The 12,273-nt window shown below is 39.5% G+C and overlaps 1 protein-coding gene across 2 annotated transcripts in view; it reads right to left on the bottom strand.

Moving 5' to 3' along the window:
• The window catches only part of LOC115101625 (intermediate conductance calcium-activated potassium channel protein 4-like), a 58,640-nt gene that overhangs the window by 7,017 nt on the left and 39,350 nt on the right, over positions 1–12,273 (bottom strand). The window lies entirely within an intron of this gene.

The raw sequence follows: 12,273 nt of genomic DNA, 5'->3' as shown, positions 1-12,273 counted from the left end.
CAACCAAACAATCAACCAAACATGATAATCTGCATCTGTTCACCATCAATCAACCAAACATTATCATCTGCATCTGTTCACCATCAATCAACCAACCAACCAAACATGATCATCTGCATCTGTTCACCATCAGTCAACCAACCAAACATGATCATCTGCATCTGTTCACCATCAATCAACCAAACATGATCACCTGCATCTGTTCACCATCAATCAACCAACCAACCAAACATGATCATCTGCATCTGTTCACCATCAATCAACCAAACATGATCACCTGCATCTGTTCACCATCAATCAACCAACCAACCAAACATGATAATCTACATCTGTTCACCATCAACCAACCAAACATGATCACCTGCATCTGTTCACCATCAATCAACCAACCAAACAAACATGATCATCTGCATCTGTTCACCATCAATCAACATAACCAAACAAACAAACAACAAAACATGATAATCTGCATCTGTTCACCATCAATCAACCAACCAAACAAACATGATCATCTGCATCTGTTCACCATCAATCAACATAACCAAACAAACAAACAACCAAACATGATCACCTGCATCTGTTCACCATCAATCAACATAACCAAACAAACATGATCATCTGCATCTGTTCACCATCAATCAACCAACCAAACAAACATGATCATCTGCATCTGTTCACCATCAATCAACATAACCAAACAAACAAACAACCAAACATGATCACCTGCATCTGTTCACCATCAATCAACCAACCAAACATGATCATCTGCATCTGTTCACCATCAATCAACCAAACATGATCATCTGCATCTGTTCACCATCAACCAAACAAACAAACAACAAAACATGATCATCTGCATCTGTTCACCATCAACCAAACAAACAAACAACCAAACATGATAATCTGCATCTGTTCACCATCAATCAACCAAACATGATCATCTGCATCTGTTCACCATCAATCAACCAAACATGATCATCTGCATCTGTTCACCATCAATCAACCAATCAACCAACCAACCAACCAAACATGATCATCTGCATCTGTTCACCATCAGTCAACCAACCAACCAAACATGATCATATGCATCTGTTCACCATCAATCAACCAAACATGATCACCTGCATCTGTTCACCATCAATCAACCAACCAACCAAACATGATCATCTACATCTGTTCACCATCAACCAACCAAACATGATCACCTGCATCTGTTAACCATCAATCAACCAACCAAACATGATCATCTGCATCTGTTCACCATCAACCAACCAAACAAACAACCAAACATGATCACCTGCATCTGTTCACCATCAATCAACCAACCAAACAAACATGATCATCTGCATCTGTTCACCATCAATCAACCAACCAAACAAACAAACAACCAAACATGATCATCTGTTCACCATCAATCAACCAACCAAACATGATCACCTGCATCTGTTAACCATCAATCAATCAACCAACCAAACAACCAAACATGATCACCTGCATCTGTTAACCATCAATCAACCAACCAAACAACCAAACATGATCATCTGTTCACCATTAATCAACCAACCAAACATGATCATCTGCATCTGTTCACCATTAATCAACCAACCAAACATAATCACCTGCATCTGTTAACCATCAATCAATCAACCAACCAAACATGATCATCTGCATCTGTTCACCATTAATCAACCAACCAAACATGATCATCTGCATCTGTTCACCATCAGTCAACCAACCAACCAAACATGATCATCTGCATCTGTTCACCATCAATCAACCAAACATGATCATCTGCATCTGTTCACCATCAATCAACCAACCAACCAACCAACCAACCAAACATGATCATCTGCATCTGTTCACCATCAGTCAACCAACCAACCAAACATGATCATCTGCATCTGTTCACCATCAGTCAACCAACCAACCAAACATGATCATCTGCATCTGTTCACCATCAATCAACCAAACATGATCACCTGCATCTGTTCACCATCAATCAACCAACCAACCAAACATGATCATCTGCATCTGTTCACCATCAATCAACCAAACATGATCACCTGCATCTGTTAACCATCAATCAACCAACCAAACATGATCATCTGCATCTGTTCACCATCAACCAACCAAACAAACAACCAAACATGATCACCTGCATCTGTTCACCATCAATCAACCAACCAAACAAACATGATCATCTGCATCTGTTCACCATCAATCAACCAACCAACAAACAAACAACCAAACATGATCATCTGTTCACCATCAATCAACCAACCAAACATGATCACCTGCATCTGTTAACCATCAATCAATCAACCAACCAAACAACCAAACATGATCACCTGCATCTGTTAACCATCAATCAACCAACCAAACAACCAAACATGATCATCTGTTCACCATTAATCAACCAACCAAACATGATCATCTGCATCTGTTCACCATTAATCAACCAACCAAACATAATCACCTGCATCTGTTAACCATCAATCAATCAACCAACCAAACATGATCATCTGCATCTGTTTACCATTAATCAACCAACCAAACATGATCATCTGCATCTGTTCACCATCAATCAACCAACCAAACATGATCACCTGCATCTGTTAACCATCAATCAACCAACCAACCAACCAAACATGATCATCTGCATCTGTTCACCATTAATCAACCAACCAAACATGATCATCTGCATCTGTTCACCATCAATCAACCAACCAACCAACCAAACATGATCATCTGCATCTGTTCACCATCAATCAACCAACCAAACATGATCATCTGCATCTGTTCACCATCAGTCAACCAACCAACCAAACATGATCATCTGCATCTGTTCACCATCAATCAACCAAACATGATCACCTGCATCTGTTCACCATCAATCAACCAACCAACCAAACATGATCATCTGCATCTGTTCACCATCAATCAACCAAACATGATCACCTGCATCTGTTCACCATCAATCAACCAACCAACCAAACATGATCATCTACATCTGTTCACCATCAACCAACCAAACATGATCACCTGCATCTGTTAACCATCAATCAACCAACCAAACATGATCATCTGCATCTGTTCACCATCAACCAACCAAACAAACAACCAAACATGATCACCTGCATCTGTTCACCATCAATCAACCAACCAAACAAACATGATCATCTGCATCTGTTCACCATCAATCAACCAACCAAACAAACAAACAACCAAACATGATCATCTGTTCACCATCAATCAACCAACCAAACATGATCACCTGCATCTGTTAACCATCAATCAATCAACCAACCAAACAACCAAACATGATCACCTGCATCTGTTAACCATCAATCAACCAACCAAACAACCAAACATGATCATCTGTTCACCATTAATCAACCAACCAAACATGATCATCTGCATCTGTTCACCATTAATCAACCAGCCAAACATAATCACCTGCATCTGTTAACCATCAATCAATCAACCAACCAAACATGATCATCTGCATCTGTTCACCATTAATCAACCAACCAAACATGATCATCTGCATCTGTTCACCATCAGTCAACCAACCAACCAAACATGATCATCTGCATCTGTTCACCATCAATCAACCAACCAACCAAACATGATCATCTGCATCTGTTCACCATCAACCAAACAAACAAACAACCAAACATGATAATCTGCATCTGTTCACCATCAATCAACCAAACATGATCATCTGCATCTGTTCACCATCAACCAAACAAACAAACAACCAAACATGATAATCTGCATCTGTTCACCATCAATCAACCAAACATGATCATCTGCATCTGTTCACCATCAATCAACCAACCAACCAACCAACCAAACATGATCATCTGCATCTGTTCACCATCAGTCAACCAACCAACCAAACATGATCATCTGCATCTGTTCACCATCAGTCAACCAACCAACCAAACATGATCATCTGCATCTGTTCACCATCAATCAACCAAACATGATCACCTGCATCTGTTCACCATCAATCAACCAACCAACCAAACATGATCATCTGCATCTGTTCACCATCAATCAACCAAACATGATCACCTGCATCTGTTAACCATCAATCAACCAACCAAACATGATCATCTGCATCTGTTCACCATCAACCAACCAAACAAACAACCAAACATGATCACCTGCATCTGTTCACCATCAACCAACCAAACAAACAACCAAACATGACCACCTGCATCTGTTCACCATCAATCAACCAACCAAACAAACATGATCATCTGCATCTGTTCACCATCAATCAACCAACCAAACAAACAAACAACCAAACATGATCATCTGTTCACCATCAATCAACCAACCAAACATGATCACCTGCATCTGTTAACCATCAATCAATCAACCAACCAAACAACCAAACATGATCACCTGCATCTGTTAACCATCAATCAACCAAACATGATCATCTGTTCACCATTAATCAACCAACCAAACATGATCATCTGCATCTGTTCACCATTAATCAACCAACCAAACATAATCACCTGCATCTGTTAACCATCAATCAATCAACCAACCAAACATGATCATCTGCATCTGTTTACCATCAATCAACCAACCAAACATGATCACCTGCATCTGTTAACCATCAATCAACCAACCAAACAACCAAACATGATCATCTGCATCTGTTCACCATTAATCAACCAACCAAACATGATCATCTGCATCTGTTCACCATCAATCAACCAAACAAACAACCAAACATGATCATCTGCATCTGTTCACCATCAATCAACCAAACAAACAACCAAACATGATCATCTGTATCTGTTCGCCATCAATCAACTAAACAAACAACCAAACATGATCACCTGCATCTGTTAACCATCAATCAACCAACCAAACAACCAAACATGATCATCTGTTCACCATTAATCAACCAACCAAACATGATCATCTGCATCTGTTCACCATTAATCAACCAACCAAACATAATCACCTGCATCTGTTAACCATCAATCAATCAACCAACCAAACATGATCATCTGCATCTGTTCACCATTAATCAACCAACCAAACATGATCATCTGCATCTGTTCACCATCAGTCAACCAACCAACCAAACATGATCATCTGCATCTGTTTACCATCAATCAACCAACCAACCAAACATGATCATCTGCATCTGTTCACCATCAACCAAACAAACAAACAACCAAACATGATAATCTGCATCTGTTCACCATCAATCAACCAAACATGATCATCTGCATCTGTTCACCATCAACCAAACAAACAAACAACCAAACATGATAATCTGCATCTGTTCACCATCAATCAACCAAACATGATCATCTGCATCTGTTCACCATCAATCAACCAACCAACCAACCAACCAACCAACCAAACATGATCATCTGCATCTGTTCACCATCAACCAACCAACCAACCAACCAAACATGATCATCTGCATCTGTTCACCATCAGTCAACCAACCAACCAAACATGATCATCTGCATCTGTTCACCATCAATCAACCAAACATGATCACCTGCATCTGTTCACCATCAATCAACCAACCAACCAAACATGATCATCTGCATCTGTTCACCATCAATCAACCAAACATGATCACCTGCATCTGTTCACCATCAATCAACCAACCAACCAAACATGATCATCTACATCTGTTCACCATCAACCAACCAAACATGATCACCTGCATCTGTTCACCATCAACCAACCAAACAAACAACCAAACATGATCACCTGCATCTGTTCACCATCAATCAACCAACCAAACAAACATGATCATCTGCATCTGTTCACCATCAATCAACCAACCAAACAAACAAACAACCAAACATGATCATCTGTTCACCATCAATCAACCAACCAAACATGATCACCTGCATCTGTTAACCATCAATCAATCAACCAACCAAACAACCAAACATGATCACCTGCATCTGTTAACCATCAATCAACCAACCAAACAACCAAACATGATCATCTGTTCACCATTAATCAACCAACCAAACATGATCATCTGCATCTGTTCACCATTAATCAACCAACCAAACATAATCACCTGCATCTGTTAACCATCAATCAATCAACCAACCAAACATGATCATCTGCATCTGTTCACCATTAATCAACCAACCAAACATGATCATCTGCATCTGTTCACCATCAGTCAACCAACCAACCAAACATGATCATCTGCATCTGTTCACCATCAATCAACCAACCAACCAAACATGATCATCTGCATCTGTTCACCATCAACCAAACAAACAAACAACCAAACATGATAATCTGCATCTGTTCACCATCAATCAACCAAACATGATCATCTGCATCTGTTCACCATCAACCAAACAAACAAACAACCAAACATGATAATCTGCATCTGTTCACCATCAATCAACCAAACATGATCATCTGCATCTGTTCACCATCAATCAACCAACCAACCAACCAACCAACCAACCAAACATGATCATCTGCATCTGTTCACCATCAGTCAACCAACCAACCAAACATGATCATCTGCATCTGTTCACCATCAATCAACCAAACATGATCACCTGCATCTGTTCACCATCAATCAACCAACCAACCAAACATGATCATCTGCATCTGTTCACCATCAATCAACCAAACATGATCACCTGCATCTGTTAACCATCAATCAACCAACCAAACATGATCATCTGCATCTGTTCACCATCAACCAACCAAACAAACAACCAAACATGATCACCTGCATCTGTTCACCATCAATCAACCAACCAAACAAACATGATCATCTGCATCTGTTCACCATCAATCAACCAACCAAACAAACAAACAACCAAACATGATCATCTGTTCACCATCAATCAACCAACCAAACATGATCATCTGCATCTGTTCACCATCAATCAACCAACCAACCAACCAACCAACCAAACATGATCATCTGCATCTGTTCACCATCAGTCAACCAACCAACCAAACATGATCATCTGCATCTGTTCACCATCAATCAACCAAACATGATCACCTGCATCTGTTCACCATCAATCAACCAACCAACCAAACATGATCATCTGCATCTGTTCACCATCAATCAACCAAACATGATCACCTGCATCTGTTCACCATCAATCAACCAACCAACCAAACATGATCATCTACATCTGTTCACCATCAACCAACCAAACATGATCACCTGCATCTGTTCACCATCAACCAACCAAACAAACAACCAAACATGATCACCTGCATCTGTTCACCATCAATCAACCAACCAAACAAACATGATCATCTGCATCTGTTCACCATCAATCAACCAACCAAACAAACAAACAACCAAACATGATCATCTGTTCACCATCAATCAACCAACCAAACATGATCACCTGCATCTGTTAACCATCAATCAATCAACCAACCAAACAACCAAACATGATCACCTGCATCTGTTAACCATCAATCAACCAACCAAACAACCAAACATGATCATCTGTTCACCATTAATCAACCAACCAAAAACATGATCATCTGCATCTGTTCACCATTAATCAACCAACCAAACATAATCACCTGCATCTGTTAACCATCAATCAATCAACCAACCAAACATGATCATCTGCATCTGTTCACCATTAATCAACCAACCAAACATGATCATCTGCATCTGTTCACCATCAGTCAACCAACCAACCAAACATGATCATCTGCATCTGTTCACCATCAATCAACCAACCAACCAAACATGATCATCTGCATCTGTTCACCATCAACCAAACAAACAAACAACCAAACATGATAATCTGCATCTGTTCACCATCAATCAACCAAACATGATCATCTGCATCTGTTCACCATCAACCAAACAAACAAACAACCAAACATGATAATCTGCATCTGTTCACCATCAATCAACCAAACATGATCATCTGCATCTGTTCACCATCAATCAACCAACCAACCAACCAACCAACCAACCAAACATGATCATCTGCATCTGTTCACCATCAGTCAACCAACCAACCAAACATGATCATCTGCATCTGTTCACCATCAATCAACCAAACATGATCACCTGCATCTGTTCACCATCAATCAACCAACCAACCAAACATGATCATCTGCATCTGTTCACCATCAATCAACCAAACATGATCACCTGCATCTGTTAACCATCAATCAACCAACCAAACATGATCATCTGCATCTGTTCACCATCAACCAACCAAACAAACAACCAAACATGATCACCTGCATCTGTTCACCATCAATCAACCAACCAAACAAACATGATCATCTGCATCTGTTCACCATCAATCAACCAACCAAACAAACAAACAACCAAACATGATCATCTGTTCACCATCAATCAAACAACCAAACATGATCACCTGCATCTGTTAACCATCAATCAACCAACCAAACATAATCACCTGCATCTGTTAACCATCAATCAATCAACCAACCAAACATGATCATCTGCATCTGTTTACCATTAATCAACCAACCAAACATGATCATCTGCATCTGTTCACCATCAATCAACCAACCAAACATGATCACCTGCATCTGTTAACCATCAATCAATCAACCAACCAAACAACCAAACATGATCAACTGCATCTGTTAACCATCAATCAACCAACCAAACATGATCACCTGCATCTGTTAACCATCAATCAACCAACCAAACAACCAAACATGATCATCTGCATCTGTTCACCATTAATCAACCAACCAAACATGATCACCTGCATCTGTTCACCATCAATCAACCAAACAAACAACCAAACATGATCATCTGCATCTGTTCACCATCAATCAACCAAACAAACAACCAAACATGATCATCTGTATCTGTTCGCCATCAATCAACCAAACAAACAACCAAACATGATCACCTGCATCTGTTAACCATCAATCAACCAACCAAACAACCAAACATGATCATCTGTTCACCATTAATCAACCAACCAAACATGATCATCTGCATCTGTTCACCATTAATCAACCAACCAAACATAATCACCTGCATCTGTTAACCATCAATCAATCAACCAACCAAACATGATCATCTGCATCTGTTCACCATTAATCAACCAACCAAACATGATCATCTGCATCTGTTCACCATCAGTCAACCAACCAACCAAACATGATCATCTGCATCTGTTCACCATCAATCAACCAACCAACCAAACATGATCATCTGCATCTGTTCACCATCAACCAAACAAACAAACAACCAAACATGATAATCTGCATCTGTTCACCATCAATCAACCAAACATGATCATCTGCATCTGTTCACCATCAGTCAACCAACCAAACAAACATGATCATCTGCATCTGTTCACCATCAATCAACCAAACATGATCACCTGCATCTGTTCACCATCAATCAACCAACCAACCAAACATGATCATCTGCATCTGTTCACCATCAATCAACCAAACATGATCACCTGCATCTGTTCACCATCAATCAACCAACCAACCAAACATGATCATCTACATCTGTTCACCATCAACCAACCAAACATGATCACCTGCATCTGTTCACCATCAACCAACCAAACAAACAACCAAACATGATCACCTGCATCTGTTCACCATCAATCAACCAACCAAACAAACATGATCATCTGCATCTGTTCACCATCAATCAACCAACCAAACAAACAAACAACCAAACATGATCATCTGTTCACCATCAATCAACCAACCAAACATGATCACCTGCATCTGTTAACCATCAATCAACCAACCAAACAACCAAACATGATCACCTGCATCTGTTAACCATCAATCAACCAACCAAACAACCAAACATGATCATCTGTTCACCATTAATCAACCAACCAAACATGATCATCTGCATCTGTTCACCATTAATCAACCAACCAAACATAATCACCTGCATCTGTTAACCATCAATCAACCAAACATGATCATCTGTTTACCATTAATCAACCAACCAAACATGATCATCTGCATCTGTTCACCATTAATCAACCAAACAAACAACCAAACATGATCACCTGCATCTGTTCACCATCAATCAACCAACCAAACAAACATGATCATCTGCATCTGTTCACCATCAATCAACCAACCAAACAAACAAACAACCAAACATGATCATCTGTTCACCATCAATCAACCAACCAAACATGATCACCTGCATCTGTTAACCATCAATCAATCAACCAACCAAACAACCAAACATGATCACCTGCATCTGTTAACCATCAATCAACCAACCAAACAACCAAACATGATCATCTGTTCACCATTAATCAACCAACCAAACATGATCATCTGCATCTGTTCACCATTAATCAACCAACCAAACATAATCACCTGCATCTGTTAACCATCAATCAACCAAACATGATCATCTGTTTACCATTAATCAACCAACCAAACATGATCATCTGCATCTGTTCACCATTAATCAACCAACCAAACATAATCACCTGCATCTGTTAACCATCAATCAATCAACCAACCAAACAACCAAACATGATCAACTGCATCTGTTAACCATCAATCAACCAACCAAACATGATCACCTGCATCTGTTAACCATCAATCAACCAACCAAACAACCAAACATGATCATCTGCATCTGTTCACCATTAATCAACCAACCAAACATGATCATCTGCATCTGTTCACCATCAATCAACCAACCAAACAACCAAACATGATCATCTGCATCTGTTCACCATTAATCAACCAACCAAACATGATCACCTGCATCTGTTCACCATCAATCAACCAAACAAACAACCAAACATGATCATCTGCATCTGTTCACCATCAATCAACCAAACAAACAACCAAACATGATCATCTGTATCTGTTCGCCATCAATCAACCAAACAAACAACCAAACATGATCACCTGCATCTGTTAACCATCAATCAACCAACCAAACAACCAAACATGATCATCTGTTCACCATTAATCAACCAACCAAACATGATCATCTGCATCTGTTCACCATTAATCAACCAACCAAACATAATCACCTGCATCTGTTAACCATCAATCAATCAACCAACCAAACATGATCATCTGCATCTGTTCACCATTAATCAACCAACCAAACATGATCATCTGCATCTGTTCACCATCAGTCAACCAACCAACCAAACATGATCATCTGCATCTGTTCACCATCAATCAACCAACCAACCAACCAAACATGATCATCTGCATCTGTTCACCATCAACCAAACAAACAAACAACCAAACATGATAATCTGCATCTGTTCACCATCAATCAACCAAACATGATCATCTGCATCTGTTCACCATCAACCAAACAAACAAACAACCAAACATGATAATCTGCATCTGTTCACCATCAATCAACCAAACATGATCATCTGCATCTGTTCACCATCAGTCAACCAACCAACCAAACATGATCATCTGCATCTGTTCACCATCAATCAACCAAACATGATCACCTGCATCTGTTCACCATCAATCAACCAACCAACCAAACATGATCATCTGCATCTGTTCACCATCAATCAACCAAACATGATCACCTGCATCTGTTCACCATCAATCAACCAACCAACCAAACATGATCATCTACATCTGTTCACCATCAACCAACCAAACATGATCACCTGCATCTGTTCACCATCAACCAACCAAACAAACAACCAAACATGATCACCTGCATCTGTTCACCATCAATCAACCAACCAAACAAACATGATCATCTGCATCTGTTCACCATCAATCAACCAACCAAACAAACAAACAACCAAACATGATCATCTGTTCACCATCAATCAACCAACCAAACATGATCACCTGCATCTGTTAACCATCAATCAACCAACCAAACAACCAAACATGATCACCTGCATCTGTTAACCATCAATCAACCAACCAAACAACCAAACATGATCATCTGTTCACCATTAATCAACCAACCAAACATGATCATCTGCATCTGTTCACCATTAATCAACCACCCAAACATAATCACCTGCATCTGTTAACCATCAATCAACCAAACATGATCATCTGTTTACCATTAATCAACCAACCAAACATGATCATCTGCATCTGTTCACCATTAATCAACCAAACAAACAACCAAACATGATCACCTGCATCTGTTCACCATCAATCAACCCAACCAAACAAACATGATCATCTGCATCTGTTCACCATCAATCAACCAACCAAACAAACAAACAACCAAACATGATCATCTGTTCACCATCAATC

This window comes from Oncorhynchus nerka, linkage group LG3, assembly GCF_034236695.1.
Source record: "Oncorhynchus nerka isolate Pitt River linkage group LG3, Oner_Uvic_2.0, whole genome shotgun sequence".
Lineage (NCBI taxonomy): Eukaryota > Metazoa > Chordata > Actinopteri > Salmoniformes > Salmonidae > Oncorhynchus > Oncorhynchus nerka.
The sequence above is the reverse complement of the archived record's forward strand: the minus strand, read 5'-3'. Positions and strand labels throughout refer to the sequence as shown.